Source organism: Asterias amurensis, chromosome 8, assembly GCF_032118995.1.
Source record: "Asterias amurensis chromosome 8, ASM3211899v1".
In the NCBI taxonomy this organism is placed as follows: domain Eukaryota; kingdom Metazoa; phylum Echinodermata; class Asteroidea; order Forcipulatida; family Asteriidae; genus Asterias; species Asterias amurensis.
Genome location: NC_092655.1, coordinates 8440347 through 8460201, shown reverse-complemented (window position 1 = coordinate 8460201; position 19855 = coordinate 8440347).

Here is a 19855-nt window from a genome sequence, read left to right as displayed (position 1 = left end):
GGAAATCGCGTTTTGACGGTGCAAATCGCCCAAGTTGAGCATCCTGAACAACTTTCCTGTGTGGAGTCATGCAAAATTCGCAAAACCTTGGGAATTACAACTTTTTTGGTGCAAAAGTGACGTCATAATTTGACAAAAAATCGTCGATTACCGCCAAAGTAAAACAATAAATGGGTTCAAATTTGCACCGGCACACTCGGGTGGGGTATCCGCAAGAAGTAATCACGCTAATTCGGCTTTTCAGGAGCTCGAAAATTAAAAGTTTATTCCCCGGGCAGGGAAAAGGGAAGAGCGGCCATCTTGTTTTTCTAATAGTCAACTCTGGAAATCGCGTTTTGACGGTGCAAATCGACCAAGTTGAGCATCCTGAACAACTTTCCTGTGTGGAGTCATGCAAAATTCGCAAAACCTTGGGAATTACAACTTTTTGGTGCAAAAGTGACGTCATAATTTGACCAAAAATCGTCGATTACCGCCAAAGTAAAACATTGATGGGGTTCAAATTTGCACAGGCACACTCGGGTGGGGTATCCGCAAGAAGTAATCACGCTAATTCGGCTTTTCGGGAGCTCGAAAATAAAAAAGTTTATTCCCCGGGCAGGGAAAAGGGAAGAGCGGCCATCTTGTTTTTCTAATAGTCAACTCTGGAAATCGCGTTTTGACGGTGCAAATCGACCAAGTTGAGCATCCTGAACAACTTTCCTGTGTGGAGTCATGCAAAATTCGCAAAACCTTGGGAATTACAACTTTTTGGTGCAAAAGTGACGTCATAATTTGACCAAAAATCTTCGATTACCGCCAAAGTAAAACATTGATGGGGTTCAAATTTGCACAGGCACACTCGGGTGGGGTATCCGCAAGAAGTAATCACGCTAATTCGGCTTTTCGGGAGCTCGAAAATTAAAAAGTTTATTCCCCGGGCAGGGAAAAGGGAAGAGCGGCCATCTTGTTTTTCTAATAGTCAACTCTGGAAATCGCGTTTTGACGGTGCAAATCGACCAAGTTGAGCATCCTGAACAACTTTCCTGTGTGGAGTCATGCAAAATTCGCAAAACCTTGGGAATTACAACTTTTTGGTGCAAAAGTGACGTCATAATTTGACAAAAAATCGTCGATTACCGCCAAAGTAAAACATTGATGGGGTTCAAATTTGCACAGGCACACTCGGGTGGGGTATCCGCAAGAAGTAATCACGCTAATTCGGCTTTTCGGGAGCTCGAAAATTAAAAAGTTTATTCCCCGGGCAGGGAAAAGGGAAGAGCGGCCATTTTTTTTTTCTAATATTCAACTCTGGAAATCGCGTTTTGACGGTGCAAATCGACCAAGTTGAGCATCCTGAAAAACTTTCCTGTGTGGAGTCATGCAAAACTCGCAAAACCTAGGGAATTACAACTTTTTGGTGCAAAAGTGAAGTCATTATTTGATCAAAAATCGTCGATTACAGCCAAAGTAAAACATTAAATGGGTTCAAATTTGCACCGGCACACTAAGGTGGGGTATCCGCAAGAAGTAATCACGCTAATTCGGCTTTTCGGGAGCTCGAAAATTAAAAAGTTTATTCCCAGGGCAGGGAAAAGGGAAGAGCGGCCATCTTGTTTTTCTAATAGTCAACTCTGGAAATCGCGTTTTGACGGTGCTAATCGACCAAGTTGAGCATCCTGAACAACTTTCCTGTGTGGAGTCATGCAAAATTCGCAAAACCTTGGGAATTACAACTTTTTGGTGCAAAAGTGACGTCATAATTTGACAAAAAATCGTCGATTACCGCCAAAGTAAAACATTGATGGGGTTCAAGTTTGCACAGGCACACTCGGGTGGGGTATCCGCAAGAAGTAATCACGCTAATTCGGCTTTTCGGGAGCTCGAAAATTAAAAAGTTTATTCCCCGGGCAGGGAAAAGGGAAGAGCGGCCATTTTGTTTTTCTAATATTCAACTCTGGAAATCGCGTTTTGACGGTGCAAATCGACCAAGTTGAGCATCCTGAACAACTTTCCTGTGTGGAGTCATGCAAAACTCGCAAAACCTAGGGAATTACAACTTTTTGGTGCAAAAGTGAAGTCATTATTTGATCAAAAATCGTCGATTACAGCCAAAGTAAAACATTAAATGGGTTCAAATTTGCACCGGCACACTCGGGTGGGGTATCCTCAAGATGTAATCACGCTAATTCGGCTTTTCAGGAGCTCGAAAATTAAAAAGTTTACTCCCTGGGTAGGGAAAAGGGAAGAGCGGCCATCTTGTTTTTCTAATAGTCAACTCTGGAAATCGCGTTTTGACGGTGCAAATCGACCAAATTGAGCATCCTGAACAACTTTCCTGTGTGGAGTCATGCAAAATTCGCAAAACCTTGGGAATTACAACTTTTTGGTGCAAAAGTGACGTCATAATTTGACAAAAATCGTCGATTACCGCCAAAGTGAAACATTGACGGGGTTCAAATTTGCACTGGAACACTCGGGTGGGGTATCCGCAAGAAGTAATCACGCTAATTCGGCTTTTCGGGAGCTCGAAAATTAAAAAGTTTATTCCCCGGGCAGGGAAGAGGGAAGAGCGGCCATCTTGTTTTTTTAATAGTCAACACTGGAAATCGCGTTTTGACGGTGCAAATCGACCAAGTTGAGCATCCTGAACAACTTTCCTGTGTGGAGTCATGCAAAATTCGCAAAACCTTGGGAATTACAACTTTTTGGTGCAAAAGTGACGTCATAATTTGACAAAAAATCGTCGATTACCGCCAAAGTAAAACATAGATGGGGTTCAAATTTGCACAGGCACACTCGGGTGGGGTATCCGCAAGAAGTAATCACGCTAATTCGGCTTTTCGGGAGCTCGAAAATTAAAAAGTTTATTCCCCGGGCAGGGAAATAGGAAGAGCGGCCATCTTGTTTTTCTAATAGTCAACTCTGGAAATCGCGTTTTGACGGTGCAAATCGCCAAAGTTGAGCATCCTGAACAACTTTCCTGTGTGGAGTCATGCAAAATTCGCAAAACCTTGGGAATTACAACTTTTTTGGTGCAAAAGTGACGTCATAATTTGACAAAAAATCGTCGATTACCGCCAAAGTAAAACATTAAATGGGTTCAAATTTGCACCGGCACACTCGGGTGGGGTATCCGCAAGAAGTAATCACGCTAATTCGGCTTTTCAGGAGCTCGAAAATTAAAAGTTTATTCCCCGGGCAGGGAAAAGGGAAGAGCGGCCATCTTGTTTTTCTAATAGTCAACTCTGGAAATCGCGTTTTGACGGTGCAAATCGACCAAGTTGAGCATCCTGAACAACTTTCCTGTGTGGAGTCATGCAAAATTCGCAAAACCTTGGGAATTACAACTTTTTGGTGCAAAAGTGACGTCATAATTTGACAAGAAATCGTCGATTACCGCCAAAGTAAAACATTGATGGGGTTCAAATTTGCACAGGCACACTCGGGTGGGGTATCCGCAAGAAGTAATCACGCTAATTCGGCTTTTCGGGAGCTCGAAAATAAAAAAGTTTATTCCCCGGGAAAAGGGAAGAGCGGCCATTTTGTTTTTCTAATAGTCAACTCTGGAAATCGCGTTTTGACGGTGCAAATCGACCAAGTTGAGCATCCTGAACAACTTTCCTGTGTGGAGTCATGCAAAATTCGCAAAACCTTGGGAATTACAACTTTTTGGTGCAAAAGTGACGTCATAATTTGACCAAAAATCTTCGATTACCGCCAAAGTAAAACATTGATGGGGTTCAAATTTGCACAGGCACACTCGGGTGGGGTATCCGCAAGAAGTAATCACGCTAATTCGGCTTTTCGGGAGCTCGAAAATTAAAAAGTTTATTCCCCGGGCAGGGAAAAGGGAAGAGCGGCCATCTTGTTTTTTTAATAGTCAACTCTGGAAATCGCGTTTTGACGGTGCAAATCGACCAAGTTGAGCATCCTGAACAACTTTCCTGTGTGGAGTCATGCAAAATTCGCAAAACCTTGGGAATTACAACTTTTTGGTGCAAAAGTGACGTCATAATTTGATCAAAAATCGTCGATTACCGCCAAAGTAAAACATTGACTAGGTTCAAATTTGCACCGGCACACTCGGGTGGTGTATCCGCAAGAAGTAATCACGCTAATTCGGCTTTTCGGGAGCTCGAAAATTAAAAAGTTTATTCCCCGGGCAGGGAAAAGGGAAGAGCGGCCATCTTGTTTTTCTAATAGTCAACTCTGGAAATCGCGTTTTGACGGTGCAAATCGACCAAGTTGAGCATCTTGAACAACTTTCCTGTGTGGAGTCATGCAAAATTCGCAAAACCTTGGGAATTACAACTTTTTGGTGCAAAATTGACGTCATAATTTAACAAAAAATCGTCGATTACCGCCAAAGTAAAACATTGATGGGGTTCAAATTTGCACAGGCACACTCGGGTGGGGTATCCGCAAGAAGTAATCACGCTAATTCGGCTTTTCGGGAGCTCGAAAATTAAAAAGTTTATTCCCCGGGCAGGGAAAAGGGAAGAGCGGCCATCTTGTTTTTCTAATAGTCAACTCTGGAAATCGCGTTTTGACGGTGCAAATCGACCAAGTTGAGCATCCTGAACAACTTTCCTGTGTGGAGTCATGCAAAATTCGCAAAACCTTGGGAATTACAACTTTTTGGTGCAAAAGTGACGTCATAATTTGACCAAAAATCGTCGATTACCGCCAAAGTAAAACATTGACTGGGTTCAAATTTGCACCGGCACACTCGGGTGGGGTATCCGCAAGAAGTAATCACGCTAATTCGGCTTTTCGGGAGCTCGAAAATTAAAAAGTTTATTCCCCGGGCAGGGAAAAGGGAAGAGCGGCCATCTTGTTTTTCTAATAGTCAACTCTGGAAATCGCGTTTTGACGGTGCAAATCGACCAAGTTGAGCATCCTGAACAACTTTCCTGTGTGGAGTCATGCAAAATTCGCAAAACCTTGGGAATTACAACTTTTTGGTGCAAAAGTGACGTCATAATTTGACAAAAAATCGTCGATTACCGCCAAAGTAAAACAATGATGGGGTTCAAATTTGCACAGGCACACTCGGGTGGGGTATCCGCAAGAAGTAATCACGCTAATTCGGCTTTTCGGGAGCTCGAAAATTAAAAAGTTTATTCCCCGGGCAGGGAAAAGGGAAGAGCGACCATTTTGTTTTTCTAATATTCAACTCTGGAAATCGCGTTTTGACGGTGCAAATCGACCAAATTGAGCATCCTGAACAACTTTGCTGTGTGGAGTCATGCAAAATTCGTAAAACCTTGGGAATTACAACTTTTTGGTGCAAAAGTGACGTCATAATTTGACCAAAAAATCGTCGATTACCGCCAAAGTGAAACATTGACGGGGTTCAAATTTGCACCGGAACACTCGGGTGGGGTATCCGCAAGAAGTAATCACGCTAATTCGGCTTTTCGGGAGCTCGAAAAGTAAAAAGTTTATTCCCCGGGCAGGGAAAAGGGAAGAGCGGCCATCTTGTTTTTCTAATAGTCAACTCTGGAAATCGCGTTTTGACGGTGCAAATCGACCAAGTTGAGCATCCTGAACAACTTTCCTGTGTGGAGTCATGCAAAATTCGCAAAACCTTGGGAATTACAACTTTTTGGTGCAAAAGTGACGTCATAATTTGACAAAAAATCGTCGATTACCGCCAAAGTGAAACATTGACGGGGTTCAAATTTGCACCGGCACTCTCGGGTGGGGTATCCGCAAGAAGTAATCACGCTAATTCGGCTTTTCGGGAGCTCGAAAATTAAAAAGTTTATTCCCCGGGCAGGGAAGAGGGAAGAGCGGCCATCTTGTTTTTTTAATAGTCAACACTGGAAATCGCGTTTTGACGGTGCAAATCGACCAAGTTGAGCATCCTGAACAACTTTCCTGTGTGGAGTCATGCAAAATTCGTAAAACCTTGGGAATTACAACTTTTTGGTGCAAAAGTGACGTCATAATTTGACAAAAAATCGTCGATTTTCCGCCAAAGTAAAACATTGATGGGGTTCAAATTTGCACTGGCACACTCGGGTAGGGTATCCGCAAGAAGTAATCACGCTAATTCAGCTTTTCGGGAGCTCGAAAATTAAAAAGTTTATTCCCCGGGCAGGGAAAAGGGAAGAGCGGCCATCTTGTTTTTCTAATAGTCAACTCTGGAAATCGCGTTTTGACGGTGCAAATCGACCAAGTTGAGCATCCTGAACAACTTTCCTGTGTGGAGTCATGCAAAATTCGCAAAACCTTGGGAATTACAACTTTTTGGTGCAAAAGTGACGTCATAATTTGACCAAAAATCGTCGATTACCGCCAAAGTAAAACATTGACTGGGTTCAAATTTGCACCGGCACAATCGGGTGGTGTATCCGCAAGAAGTAATCACGCTAATTCGGCTTTTCGGGAGCTCGAAAATTAAAAAGTTTATTCCCCGGGCAGGGAAAAGGGAAGAGCGGCCATCTTGTTTTTCTAATAGTCAACTCTGGAAATCGCGTTTTGACGGTGCAAATCGACCAAGTTGAGCATCCTGAACAACTTTCCTGTGTGGAGTCATGCAAAATTCGCAAAACCTTGGGAATTACAACTTTTTGGTGCAAAAGTGACGTCATAATTTGACAAAAAATCGTCGATTACCGCCGAAGTAAAACCTTGATGGGGTTCAAATTTGCACAGGCACACTCGGGTGGGGTATCCGCAAGAAGTAATCACGCTAATTCGGCTTTTCGGGAGCTCGAAAATTAAAAAGTTTATTCCCCGGGCAGGGAAAAGGGAAGAGCGGCCATCTTGTTTTTCTAATAGTCAACTCTGGAAATCGCGTTTTGACGGTGCAAATCGACCAAGTTGAGCATCCTGAACAACTTTCCTGTGTGGAGTCATGCAAAATTTGTAAAACCTTGGGAATTACAAATTTTTGGTGCAAGAGTGACGTCATAATTTGACAAAAAATCGTCGATTACCGCCAAAGTAAAACATTGATGGGGTTCAAATTTGCACCGGCACACTCGGGTGGTGTATCCGCAAGAAGTAATCACGCTAATTCGGCTTTTCGGGAGCTCGAAAAGTAAAAAGTTTATTCCCCGGGCAGGGAAAAGGGAAGAGCGGCCATCTTGTTTTTCTAATAGTCAACTCTGGAAATCGCGTTTTGACGGTGCAAATCGACCAAGTTGAGCATCCTGAACAACTTTCCTGTGTGGAGTCATGCAAAATTCGCAAAACCTTGGGAATTACAACTTTTTGGTGCAAAAGTGACGTCATAATTTGACAAAAAATTGTCGATTACCGCCAAAGTAAAACATTGATGGGGTTCAAATTTGCACAGGCACACTCGGGTGGGGTATCCGCAAGAAGTAATCACGCTAATTCGGCTTTTCGGGAGCTCGAAAATTAAAAAGTTTATTCCCCGGGCAGGGAAAAGGGAAGAGGGACCATTTTGTTTTTCTAATATTCATCTCTGGAAATCGCGTTTTGACGGTGCAAATCGACCAAGTTGAGCATCCTGAACAACTTTCCTGTGTGGAGTCATGCAAAATTCGTAAAACCTTGGGAATTACAACTTTTTGGTGCAAAAGTGACGTCATAATTTGATCAAAAATCGTCGATTACAGCCAAAGTAAAACATTAAATGGGTTCAAATTTGCACCGGCACACTCAGGTGGGGTATCCGCAAGAAGTAATCACGCTAATTCGGCTTTTCGGGAGCTCGAAAAGTAAAAAGTTTATTCCCCGGGCAGGGAAAAGGGAAGAGCGGCCATCTTGTTTTTCTAATAGTCAACTCTGGAAATCGCGTTTTGACTGTGCAAATCGACCAAGTTGAGCATCCTGAACAACTTTCCTGTGTGGAGTCATGCAAAATTCGTAAAACCTTGGGAATTACAACTTTTTGGTGCAAAAGTGACGTCATAATTTGACCAAATATCGTCGATTACCGCCAAAGTAAAACATTGATGGGGTTCAAATTTGCACAGGCACACTCGGGTGGGGTATCCGCAAGAAGTAATCACGCTAATTCGGCTTTTCGGGAGCTCGAAAATTAAAAAGTTTATTCCCCGGGCAGGGAAAAGGGAAGAGCGGCCATCTTGTTTTTCTAATAGTCAACTCTGGAAATCGCGTTTTGACGGTGCAAATCGACCAAGTTGAGCATCCTGAACAACTTTCCTGTGTGGAGTCATGCAAAATTCGCAAAACCTTGGGAATTACAACTTTTTGGTGCAAAAGTGACGTCATAATTTGACAAAAAATTGTCGATTACCACCAAAGTAAAACATTGATGGGGTTCAAATTTGCACAGGCACACTCGGGTGGGGTATCCGCAAGAAGTAATCACGCTAATTCGGCTTTTCGGGAGCTCGAAAATTAAAAAGTTTATTCCCCGGGCAGGGAAAAGGGAAGAGCGACCATTTTGTTTTTCTAATATTCAACTCTGGAAATCGCGTTTTGACGGTGCAAATCGACCAAGTTGAGCATCCTGAACAACTTTCCTGTGTGGAGTCATGCAAAATTCGTAAAACCTTGGGAATTACAACTTTTTGGTGCAAAAGTGACGTCATAATTTGACAAAACAATCGTCGATTACCGCCAAAGTGAAACATTGACGGGGTTCAAATTTGCACCGGAACACTCGGGTGGGGTATCCGCAAGAAGTAATCATGCTAATTCGGCTTTTCGGGAGCTCGAAAAGTAAAAAGTTTATTCCCCGGGCAGGGAAAAGGGAAGAGCGGCCATCTTGTTTTTCTAATAGTCAACTCTGGAAATCGCGTTTTGACGGTGCAAATCGACCAAGTTGAGCATCCTGAACAACTTTCCTGTGTGGAGTCATGCAAAATTCGCAAAACCTTGGGAATTACAACTTTTTGGTGCAAAAGTGACGTCATAATTTGATCAAAAATCGTCGATTACCGCCAAAGTAAAACATTGACTAGGTTCAAATTTGCACCGGCACACTCGGGTGGTGTATCCGCAAGAAGTAATCACGCTAATTCGGCTTTTCGGGAGCTCGAAAATTAAAAAGTTTATTCCCCGGGCAGGGAAAAGGGAAGAGCGGCCATCTTGTTTTTCTAATAGTCAACTCTGGAAATCGCGTTTTGACGGTGCAAATCGACCAAGTTGAGCATCCTGAACAACTTTCCTGTGTGGAGTCATGCAAAATTCGCAAAACCTTGGGAATTACAACTTTTTGGTGCAAAATTGACGTCATAATTTGACAAAAAATCGTCGATTACCGCCAAAGTAAAACATTGATGGGGTTCAAATTTGCACAGGCACACTCGGTTGGGGTATCCGCAAGAAGTAATCACGCTAATTCGGCTTTTCGGGAGCTCGAAAATTAAAAAGTTTATTCCCCGGGCAGGGAAAAGGGAAGAGCGGCCATCTTGTTTTTCTAATAGTCAACTCTGGAAATCGCGTTTTGACGGTGCAAATCGACCAAGTTGAGCATCCTGAACAACTTTCCTGTGTGGAGTCATGCAAAATTCGCAAAACCTTGGGAATTACAACTTTTTGGTGCAAAAGTGACGTCATAATTTGACCAAAAATCGTCGATTACCGCCAAAGTAAAACATTGACTGGGTTCAAATTTGCACCGGCACACTCGGGTGGGGTATCCGCAAGAAGTAATCACGCTAATTCGGCTTTTCGGGAGCTCGAAAATTAAAAAGTTTATTCCCCGGGCAGGGAAAAGGGAAGAGCGGCCATCTTGTTTTTCTAATAGTCAACTCTGGAAATCGCGTTTTGACGGTGCAAATCGACCAAGTTGAGCATCCTGAACAACTTTCCTGTGTGGAGTCATGCAAAATTCGCAAAACCTTGGGAATTACAACTTTTTGGTGCAAAAGTGACGTCATAATTTGACAAAAAATCGTCGATTACCGCCAAAGTAAAACAATGATGGGGTTCAAATTTGCACAGGCACACTCGGGTGGGGTATCCGCAAGAAGTAATCACGCTAATTCGGCTTTTCGGGAGCTCGAAAATTAAAAAGTTTATTCCCCGGGCAGGGAAAAGGGAAGAGCGACCATTTTGTTTTTCTAATATTCAACTCTGGAAATCGCGTTTTGACGGTGCAAATCGACCAAATTGAGCATCCTGAACAACTTTCCTGTGTGGAGTCATGCAAAATTCGTAAAACCTTGGGAATTACAACTTTTTGGTGCAAAAGTGACGTCATAATTTGACCAAAAAATCGTCGATTACCGCCAAAGTGAAACATTGACGGGGTTCAAATTTGCACCGGCACTCTCGGGTGGGGTATCCGCAAGAAGTAATCACGCTAATTCGGCTTTTCGGGAGCTCGAAAATTAAAAAGTTTATTCCCCGGGCAGGGAAGAGGGAAGAGCGGCCATATTGTTTTTTTAATAGTCAACACTGGAAATCGCGTTTTGACGGTGCAAATCGACCAAGTTGAGCATCCTGAACAACTTTCCTGTGTGGAGTCCTGCAAAATTCGCAAAACATTGGGAATTACAACTTTTTGGTGCAAAAGTGACGTCATAATTTGACAAAAAATCGTCGATTACCGCCAAAGTAAAACATAGATGGGGTTCAAATTTGCACCGGAACACTCGGGTGGGGTATCCGCAAGAAGTAATCACGCTAATTCGGCTTTTCGGGAGCTCGAAAATTAAATAGTTTATTCCCCGGGCAGGGAAAAGGGAAGAGCGACCATTTTGTTTTTCTAATATTCAACTCTGGAAATCGCGTTTTGACGGTGCAAATCGACCAAGTTGAGCATCCTGAACAACTTTCCTGTGTGGAGTCATGCAAAATTCGTAAAACCTTGGGAATTACAACTTTTTGGTGCAAAAGTGACGTCATAATTTGACAAAACAATCGTCGATTACCGCCAAAGTGAAACATTGACGGGGTTCAAATTTGCACCGGAACACTCGGGTGGGGTATCCGCAAGAAGTAATCACGCTAATTCGGCTTTTCGGGAGCTCGAAAAGTAAAAAGTTTATTCCCCGGGCAGGGAAAAGGGAAGAGCGGCCATTTTGTTTTTCTAATATTCAACTCTGGAAATCGCGTTTTGACGGTGCAAATCGACCAAGTTGAGCATCCTGAAAAACTTTCCTGTGTGGAGTCATGCAAAACTCGCAAAACCTAGGGAATTACAACTTTTTGGTGCAAAAGAGAAGTCATTATTTGATCAAAAATCGTCGATTACAGCCAAAGTAAAACATTAAATGGGTTCAAATTTGCACCGGCACACTCGGGTGGGGTATCCTCAAGATGTAATCACGCTAATTCGGCTTTTCAGGAGCTCTAAAATTAAAAAGTTTACTCCCTGGGTAGGGAAAAGGGAAGAGCGGCCATCTTGTTTTTCTAATAGTCAACTCTGGAAATCGTGTTTGACAGTGCAAATCGACCAAGTTGAGCATCCTGAACAACTTTCCTGTGTGGAGTCATGCAAAATTCACAAAACCTTGGGAATTACAACTTTTTGGTGCAAAAGTGACGTCATAATTTGACAAAAAATCGTCGATTACCGCCAAAGTAAAACATTGACGGGGTTCAAATTTGCACCGGCACTCTCGGGTGGGGTATCCGCAAGAAGTAATCACGCTAATTCGGCTTTTCGGGAGCTCGAAAATTAAAAAGTTTATTCCCCGGGCAGGGAAGAGGGAAGAGCGGCCATATTGTTTTTTTAATAGTCAACACTGGAAATCGCGTTTTGACGGTGCAAATCGACCAAGTTGAGCATCCTGAACAACTTTCCTGTGTGGAGTCCTGCAAAATTCGCAAAACATTGGGAATTACAACTTTTTGGTGCAAAAGTGACGTCATAATTTGACAAAAAATCGTCGATTACCGCCAAAGTAAAACATAGATGGGGTTCAAATTTGCACAGGCACACTCGGGTGGGGAATCCGCAAGAAGTAATCACGCTAATTCGGCTTTTCGGGAGCTCGAAAATTAAAAAGTTTATTCCCCGGGCAGGGAAATAGGAAGAGCGGCCATCTTGTTTTTCTAATAGTCAACTCTGGAAATCGCGTTTTGACGGTGCAAATCGCCCAAGTTGAGCATCCTGAACAACTTTCCTGTGTGGAGTCATGCAAAATTCGCAAAACCTTGGGAATTACAACTTTTTTGGTGCAAAAGTGACGTCATAATTTGACAAAAAATCGTCGATTACCGCCAAAGTAAAACAATAAATGGGTTCAAATTTGCACCGGCACACTCGGGTGGGGTATCCGCAAGAAGTAATCACGCTAATTCGGCTTTTCAGGAGCTCGAAAATTAAAAGTTTATTCCCCGGGCAGGGAAAAGGGAAGAGCGGCCATCTTGTTTTTCTAATAGTCAACTCTGGAAATCGCGTTTTGACGGTGCAAATCGACCAAGTTGAGCATCCTGAACAACTTTCCTGTGTGGAGTCATGCAAAATTCGCAAAACCTTGGGAATTACAACTTTTTGGTGCAAAAGTGACGTCATAATTTGACCAAAAATCGTCGATTACCGCCAAAGTAAAACATTGATGGGGTTCAAATTTGCACAGGCACACTCGGGTGGGGTATCCGCAAGAAGTAATCACGCTAATTCGGCTTTTCGGGAGCTCGAAAATAAAAAAGTTTATTCCCCGGGCAGGGAAAAGGGAAGAGCGGCCATCTTGTTTTTCTAATAGTCAACTCTGGAAATCGCGTTTTGACGGTGCAAATCGACCAAGTTGAGCATCCTGAACAACTTTCCTGTGTGGAGTCATGCAAAATTCGCAAAACCTTGGGAATTACAACTTTTTGGTGCAAAAGTGACGTCATAATTTGACCAAAAATCTTCGATTACCGCCAAAGTAAAACATTGATGGGGTTCAAATTTGCACAGGCACACTCGGGTGGGGTATCCGCAAGAAGTAATCACGCTAATTCGGCTTTTCGGGAGCTCGAAAATTAAAAAGTTTATTCCCCGGGCAGGGAAAAGGGAAGAGCGGCCATCTTGTTTTTCTAATAGTCAACTCTGGAAATCGCGTTTTGACGGTGCAAATCGACCAAGTTGAGCATCCTGAACAACTTTCCTGTGTGGAGTCATGCAAAATTCGCAAAACCTTGGGAATTACAACTTTTTGGTGCAAAAGTGACGTCATAATTTGACAAAAAATCGTCGATTACCGCCAAAGTAAAACATTGATGGGGTTCAAATTTGCACAGGCACACTCGGGTGGGGTATCCGCAAGAAGTAATCACGCTAATTCGGCTTTTCGGGAGCTCGAAAATTAAAAAGTTTATTCCCCGGGCAGGGAAAAGGGAAGAGCGGCCATTTTTTTTTTCTAATATTCAACTCTGGAAATCGCGTTTTGACGGTGCAAATCGACCAAGTTGAGCATCCTGAAAAACTTTCCTGTGTGGAGTCATGCAAAACTCGCAAAACCTAGGGAATTACAACTTTTTGGTGCAAAAGTGAAGTCATTATTTGATCAAAAATCGTCGATTACAGCCAAAGTAAAACATTAAATGGGTTCAAATTTGCACCGGCACACTAAGGTGGGGTATCCGCAAGAAGTAATCACGCTAATTCGGCTTTTCGGGAGCTCGAAAATTAAAAAGTTTATTCCCCGGGCAGGGAAAAGGGAAGAGCGGCCATCTTGTTTTTCTAATAGTCAACTCTGGAAATCGCGTTTTGACGGTGCTAATCGACCAAGTTGAGCATCCTGAACAACTTTCCTGTGTGGAGTCATGCAAAATTCGCAAAACCTTGGGAATTACAACTTTTTGGTGCAAAAGTGAAGTCATTATTTGATCAAAAATCGTCGATTACAGCCAAAGTAAAACATTAAATGGGTTCAAATTTGCACCGGCACACTAAGGTGGGGTATCCGCAAGAAGTAATCACGCTAATTCGGCTTTTCGGGAGCTCGAAAATTAAAAAGTTTATTCCCCGGGCAGGGAAAAGGGAAGAGCGGCCATCTTGTTTTTCTAATAGTCAACTCTGGAAATCGCGTTTTGACGGTGCTAATCGACCAAGTTGAGCATCCTGAACAACTTTCCTGTGTGGAGTCATGCAAAATTCGCAAAACCTTGGGAATTACAACTTTTTGGTGCAAAAGTGACGTCATAATTTGACAAAAAATCGTCGATTACCGCCAAAGTAAAACATTGATGGGGTTCAAGTTTGCACAGGCACACTCGGGTGGGGTATCCGCAAGAAGTAATCACGCTAATTCGGCTTTTCGGGAGCTCGAAAATTAAAAAGTTTATTCCCCGGGCAGGGAAAAGGGAAGAGCGGCCATTTTGTTTTTCTAATATTCAACTCTGGAAATCGCGTTTTGACGGTGCAAATCGACCAAGTTGAGCATCCTGAACAACTTTCCTGTGTGGAGTCATGCAAAACTCGCAAAACCTAGGGAATTACAACTTTTTGGTGCAAAAGTGAAGTCATTATTTGATCAAAAATCGTCGATTACAGCCAAAGTAAAACATTAAATGGGTTCAAATTTGCACCGGCACACTCGGGTGGGGTATCCTCAAGATGTAATCACGCTAATTCGGCTTTTCAGGAGCTCGAAAATTAAAAAGTTTACTCCCTGGGTAGGGAAAAGGGAAGAGCGGCCATCTTGTTTTTCTAATAGTCAACTCTGGAAATCGCGTTTTGACGGTGCAAATCGACCAAATTGAGCATCCTGAACAACTTTCCTGTGTGGAGTCATGCAAAATTCGCAAAACCTTGGGAATTACAACTTTTTGGTGCAAAAGTGACGTCATAATTTGACAAAAATCGTCGATTACCGCCAAAGTGAAACATTGACGGGGTTCAAATTTGCACTGGAACACTCGGGTGGGGTATCCGCAAGAAGTAATCACGCTAATTCGGCTTTTCGGGAGCTCGAAAATTAAAAAGTTTATTCCCCGGGCAGGGAAGAGGGAAGAGCGGCCATCTTGTTTTTTTAATAGTCAACACTGGAAATCGCGTTTTGACGGTGCAAATCGACCAAGTTGAGCATCCTGAACAACTTTCCTGTGTGGAGTCATGCAAAATTCGCAAAACCTTGGGAATTACAACTTTTTGGTGCAAAAGTGACGTCATAATTTGACAAAAAATCGTCGATTACCGCCAAAGTAAAACATAGATGGGGTTCAAATTTGCACCGGCACACTCGGGTGGGGTATCCTCAAGATGTAATCACGCTAATTCGGCTTTTCAGGAGCTCGAAAATTAAAAAGTTTACTCCCTGGGTAGGGAAAAGGGAAGAGCGGCCATCTTGTTTTTCTAATAGTCAACTCTGGAAATCGCGTTTTGACGGTGCAAATCGACCAAATTGAGCATCCTGAACAACTTTCCTGTGTGGAGTCATGCAAAATTCGCAAAACCTTGGGAATTACAACTTTTTGGTGCAAAAGTGACGTCATAATTTGACAAAAATCGTCGATTACCGCCAAAGTGAAACATTGACGGGGTTCAAATTTGCACTGGAACACTCGGGTGGGGTATCCGCAAGAAGTAATCACGCTAATTCGGCTTTTCGGGAGCTCGAAAATTAAAAAGTTTATTCCCCGGGCAGGGAAGAGGGAAGAGCGGCCATCTTGTTTTTTTAATAGTCAACACTGGAAATCGCGTTTTGACGGTGCAAATCGACCAAGTTGAGCATCCTGAACAACTTTCCTGTGTGGAGTCATGCAAAATTCGCAAAACCTTGGGAATTACAACTTTTTGGTGCAAAAGTGACGTCATAATTTGACAAAAAATCGTCGATTACCGCCAAAGTAAAACATAGATGGGGTTCAAATTTGCACAGGCACACTCGGGTGGGGTATCCGCAAGAAGTAATCACGCTAATTCGGCTTTTCGGGAGCTCGAAAATTAAAAAGTTTATTCCCCGGGCAGGGAAATAGGAAGAGCGGCCATCTTGTTTTTCTAATAGTCAACTCTGGAAATCGCGTTTTGACGGTGCAAATCGCCAAAGTTGAGCATCCTGAACAACTTTCCTGTGTGGAGTCATGCAAAATTCGCAAAACCTTGGGAATTACAACTTTTTTGGTGCAAAAGTGACGTCATAATTTGACAAAAAATCGTCGATTACCGCCAAAGTAAAACATTAAATGGGTTCAAATTTGCACCGGCACACTCGGGTGGGGTATCCGCAAGAAGTAATCACGCTAATTCGGCTTTTCAGGAGCTCGAAAATTAAAAAGTTTATTCCCCGGGCAGGGAAAAGGGAAGAGCGGCCATCTTGTTTTTCTAATAGTCAACTCTGGAAATCGCGTTTTGACGGTGCAAATCGACCAAGTTGAGCATCCTGAACAACTTTCCCGTGTGGAGTCATGCAAAATTCGCAAAACCTTGGGAATTACAACTTTTTGGTGCAAAAGTGACGTCATAATTTGACAAAAAATCGTCGATTACCGCCAAAGTAAAACATTGATGGGGTTCAAATTTGCACAGGCACACTCGGGTGGGGTATCCGCAAGAAGTAATCACGCTAATTCGGCTTTTCGGGAGCTCGAAAATAAAAAAGTTTATTCCCCGGGAAAAGGGAAGAGCGGCCATCTTGTTTTTCTAATAGTCAACTCTGGAAATCGCGTTTTGACGGTGCAAATCGACCAAGTTGAGCATCCTGAACAACTTTCCTGTGTGGAGTCATGCAAAATTCGCAAAACCTTGGGAATTACAACTTTTTGGTGCAAAAGTGACGTCATAATTTGACCAAAAATCTTCGATTACCGCCAAAGTAAAACATTGATGGGGTTCAAATTTGCACAGGCACACTCGGGTGGGGTATCCGCAAGAAGTAATCACGCTAATTCGGCTTTTCGGGAGCTCGAAAATTAAAAAGTTTATTCCCCGGGCAGGGAAAAGGGAAGAGCGGCCATCTTGTTTTTTTAATAGTCAACTCTGGAAATCGCGTTTTGACGGTGCAAATCGACCAAGTTGAGCATCCTGAACAACTTTCCTGTGTGGAGTCATGCAAAATTCGCAAAACCTTGGGAATTACAACTTTTTGGTGCAAAAGTGACGTCATAATTTGATCAAAAATCGTCGATTACCGCCAAAGTAAAACATTGACTAGGTTCAAATTTGCACCGGCACACTCGGGTGGTGTATCCGCAAGAAGTAATCACGCTAATTCGGCTTTTCGGGAGCTCGAAAATTAAAAAGTTTATTCCCCGGGCAGGGAAAAGGGAAGAGCGGCCATCTTGTTTTTCTAATAGTCAACTCTGGAAATCGCGTTTTGACGGTGCAAATCGACCAAGTTGAGCATCTTGAACAACTTTCCTGTGTGGAGTCATGCAAAATTCGCAAAACCTTGGGAATTACAACTTTTTGGTGCAAAATTGACGTCATAATTTAACAAAAAATCGTCGATTACCGCCAAAGTAAAACATTGATGGGGTTCAAATTTGCACAGGCACACTCGGGTGGGGTATCCGCAAGAAGTAATCACGCTAATTCGGCTTTTCGGGAGCTCGAAAATTAAAAAGTTTATTCCCCGGGCAGGGAAAAGGGAAGAGCGGCCATCTTGTTTTTCTAATAGTCAACTCTGGAAATCGCGTTTTGACGGTGCAAATCGACCAAGTTGAGCATCCTGAACAACTTTCCTGTGTGGAGTCATGCAAAATTCGCAAAACCTTGGGAATTACAACTTTTTGGTGCAAAAGTGACGTCATAATTTGACCAAAAATCGTCGATTACCGCCAAAGTAAAACATTGACTGGGTTCAAATTTGCACCGGCACACTCGGGTGGGGTATCCGCAAGAAGTAATCACGCTAATTCGGCTTTTCGGGAGCTCGAAAATTAAAAAGTTTATTCCCCGGGCAGGGAAAAGGGAAGAGCGGCCATCTTGTTTTTCTAATAGTCAACTCTGGAAATCGCGTTTTGACGGTGCAAATCGACCAAGTTGAGCATCCTGAACAACTTTCCTGTGTGGAGTCATGCAAAATTCGCAAAACCTTGGGAATTACAACTTTTTGGTGCAAAAGTGACGTCATAATTTGACAAAAAATCGTCGATTACCGCCAAAGTAAAACAATGATGGGGTTCAAATTTGCACAGGCACACTCGGGTGGGGTATCCGCAAGAAGTAATCACGCTAATTCGGCTTTTCGGGAGCTCGAAAATTAAAAAGTTTATTCCCCGGGCAGGGAAAAGGGAAGAGCGACCATTTTGTTTTTCTAATATTCAACTCTGGAAATCGCGTTTTGACGGTGCAAATCGACCAAATTGAGCATCCTGAACAACTTTCCTGTGTGGAGTCATGCAAAATTCGTAAAACCTTGGGAATTACAACTTTTTGGTGCAAAAGTGACGTCATAATTTGACCAAAAAATCGTCGATTACCGCCAAAGTGAAACATTGACGGGGTTCAAATTTGCACCGGAACACTCGGGTGGGGTATCCGCAAGAAGTAATCACGCTAATTCGGCTTTTCGGGAGCTCGAAAAGTAAAAAGTTTATTCCCCGGGCAGGGAAAAGGGAAGAGCGGCCATCTTGTTTTTCTAATAGTCAACTCTGGAAATCGCGTTTTGACGGTGCAAATCGACCAAGTTGAGCATCCTGAACAACTTTCCTGTGTGGAGTCATGCAAAATTCGCAAAACCTTGGGAATTACAACTTTTTGGTGCAAAAGTGACGTCATAATTTGACAAAAAATCGTCGATTACCGCCAAAGTGAAACATTGACGGGGTTCAAATTTGCACCGGCACTCTCGGGTGGGGTATCCGCAAGAAGTAATCACGCTAATTCGGCTTTTCGGGAGCTCGAAAATTAAAAAGTTTATTCCCCGGGCAGGGAAGAGGGAAGAGCGGCCATCTTGTTTTTTTAATAGTCAACACTGGAAATCGCGTTTTGACGGTGCAAATCGACCAAGTTGAGCATCCTGAACAACTTTCCTGTGTGGAGTCATGCAAAATTCGCAAAACCTTGGGAATTACAACTTTTTGGTGCAAAAGTGACGTCATAATTTGACAAAAAATCGTCGATTACCGCCGAAGTAAAACATTGATGGGGTTCAAATTTGCACAGGCACACTCGGGTGGGGTATCCGCAAGAAGTAATCACGCTAATTCGGCTTTTCGGGAGCTCGAAAATTAAAAAGTTTATTCCCCGGGCAGGGAAAAGGGAAGAGCGGCCATCTTGTTTTTCTAATAGTCAACTCTGGAAATCGCGTTTTGACGGTGCAAATCGACCAAGTTGAGCATCCTGAACAACTTTCCTGTGTGGAGTCATGCAAAATTCGCAAAACCTTGGGAATTACAACTTTTTGGTGCAAAAGTGACGTCATAATTTGACCAAAAATCGTCGATTACCGCCAAAGTAAAACATTGACTGGGTTCAAATTTGCACCGGCACAATCGGGTGGTGTATCCGCAAGAAGTAATCACGCTAATTCGGCTTTTCGGGAGCTCGAAAATTAAAAAGTTTATTCCCCGGGCAGGGAAAAGGGAAGAGCGGCCATCTTGTTTTTCTAATAGTCAACTCTGGAAATCGCGTTTTGACGGTGCAAATCGACCAAGTTGAGCATCCTGAACAACTTTCCTGTGTGGAGTCATGCAAAATTCGCAAAACCTTGGGAATTACAACTTTTTGGTGCAAAAGTGACGTCATAATTTGACAAAAAATCGTCGATTACCGCCGAAGTAAAACCTTGATGGGGTTCAAATTTGCACAGGCACACTCGGGTGGGGTATCCGCAAGAAGTAATCACGCTAATTCGGCTTTTCGGGAGCTCGAAAATTAAAAAGTTTATTCCCCGGGCAGGGAAAAGGGAAGAGCGGCCATCTTGTTTTTCTAATAGTCAACTCTGGAAATCGCGTTTTGACGGTGCAAATCGACCAAGTTGAGCATCCTGAACAACTTTCCTGTGTGGAGTCATGCAAAATTTGTAAAACCTTGGGAATTACAAATTTTTGGTGCAAGAGTGACGTCATAATTTGACAAAAAATCGTCGATTACCGCCAAAGT